This window comes from Palaemon carinicauda, chromosome 5 (assembly GCF_036898095.1).
Source record: "Palaemon carinicauda isolate YSFRI2023 chromosome 5, ASM3689809v2, whole genome shotgun sequence".
NCBI lineage: Eukaryota > Metazoa > Arthropoda > Malacostraca > Decapoda > Palaemonidae > Palaemon > Palaemon carinicauda.
This window is the reverse complement of record NC_090729.1, coordinates 17,075,169-17,077,548: the sequence shown is the minus strand read 5'-3', so window position 1 is coordinate 17,077,548 and position 2,380 is coordinate 17,075,169.

Sequence of the window (2,380 nt, the reverse complement as noted above, 5' to 3'; positions counted from 1 at the left end):
CTCCCGACTTTAGAATTTTTGGCTGCTCAATTAGCTTTGAAGTATTTTGATACTATTTTTTATAGTAATCTATTAAATTGTGCTAAAATTGAAAGCATAACTCTTTTTATAGATAGCCAAGTAGTTCTTAGTTGGATTCTTACTAATAGGGCTCCTAGAGAAACACATTTGTAAGTAATAGATTGAAGGAAATTTCTAATCTGTTAGACAGGATTTCTGATAGATTTTTTAGAGTTCCTTTAGCTTATATTCCTTCATCTAGCAATCAGGCTGACTTACTTACTAAACCTAGTACCTGTAAGCACTTTCTTGAAAATTTCAGTCTTTGGATCAAAGGGCCTTCTTGGTTGAATCCTCCTGACGAGTGGCCCAAGTGTCTTTTGGGTTGTATTCCTGATAATGTGAGGGATGACTTAATTTCTCCTGTAATGTTCCCTAAAAAGGAACCTCTTGTAAATATTAGTATTGTTTTAGTTTTTCTAGACTTAGGGTAGTTTCTAAGGTATTTACTGTTGTATATAAGTTTAGGAAAATTCAAGCTGACCCTGTTGAGGCAGCTTCTAATTACCTTCTAAGGTTGATGCAAGAGGAAGCTTTTCCTTTTGAATTATCTTAACTAAGGAGTAAAGATTTTTCAGTTTAAGTTCCACCTTTAGTAAGGCAGTTCAATTTGTTTTTGGACGATAATGGTTTAACGCGAACTAAAGGTCGGATTAACCAAATTATTACTTTAAAATTTGATAATGTCAATCCCATTTTTGTGGACAAGAAGCATCATTTGACTCAGTTGTTGATTTACTATGCCCATTGTAAGTCTATGCCTATGGGTTCGCAATCCACTCCTAGTTTTTTGCGCATGCATGGTTTGTGGATTGTGAAGGCTAGGCAAGCAGTTTTGTCTGTCCTCAAGGATTGTGTTGTATGCAAGCGTTATAATGCTAGCACAGTGAAGTATCCTTCTTCTTCGTTCCCTTCTTCCAGGGTTAATTTGAGTGTTCCTTTTGCTAATACTGGTGTGGATTATACAGGCCACTTATGGGTGAGGGAGAAAAAGGGCGTAAAATTTAAGGTGTTCATTCTTATTTTCACTTGCTTCAATACAAGAGCAATACATTTGGAAGTTGTCCAGTTTATGTCAACTTCGCAATTTATATTAGCTTTCATTAGATTTTCTAATAGGTTTGGTGTTCTTGTTGCTGTTTATTCTGACAAGGCCAAATCCTTTGTTCTGGCTGGTAATATAATTGAACGGTTACTTACTTCTTCTAAGTTTGAGGAGAAGGTTAGTGGCGCTTCAATTTTTCATAAGACTATCCCTGTGTACGCAGCGTGGTATGGTGCTGATTAATTAAAACAGTGAAGCATTGCCTTTTTAAAACACTTGGTAGATATACTCCTTCATTTTCAGAATTTGTCACTTTCCTCTCTGACATTCAGAAAATTTTGAATAATAGGCCTTTAACTTATAGATCTTGTGAAAATGAGTTAGATATTATTTCTCCTAATACTTTTTTGGTTGGCAGATTTATTCCTTCATTAATGTTTGGTGATTCTGAAAAAGTTCCTGAGTGGGAGTATGGTGAGGGGGGTGAGTATTTTTCTCTCCTTGCTTGTACTTTGGAAGCTAGGGATGGCCTTTATGAAAGCTTTAAGAAAAGGTGGCTTTCTGAATATCTATTAGGTTTGAAAGCAAAGGACAGATCTTCTTTTCATCCTCCAAGAAAGTGGGAAAAAGGGGAAATTGCTCTCTTTAAATTACCTTCCAAATCTAGAACTTATTGGCCATTAGTTAGAATTGTTGAAACATTCAGTGACGACGAACGGGTTGTACGTACTGTTTGTATTGTTAAGCCTGATGAAACAAAGTGTAATTAATGTTGGTTTTTTTAATACCTTTAGAATTATATTCTGAACTTAATGATCCTAATTTATATGTTCAAATTGAACATGAGGAAAATGTTATTAAGTTTGAGACAGATGAAATACCTGACCCTGGAACAGCTTTGCCCAATGAATCATATACTAGGCCAACCCATAGTAATGCTCTTGCCTCCAGAAACCTAAAAAGAAGCCTAGCTCGGGAGGGTAGATTGTGAATAATGTCTATTTTTTTTTATATATATATATATATAAAGTGTTCTTTTGTTGTCGAGTTAATCTGTCAAAATGACTCTTTGTGTAACCACTTTTCTTTTTGTTGACTGGGAAAGATGTAGAAATAATTGATTGGAGAATGGTAGTTGCATTCATGGAAAATAGTCGAATTGACTAGTTAGGTCGTTCATACTTTTTGTTCTTATTTTTGGTGTTCGGTCGTTGACGGAAAGTAAACTGAATGATTGCCATTTGTTAATATTAGAGTAACTTTTTAACTTCCCCC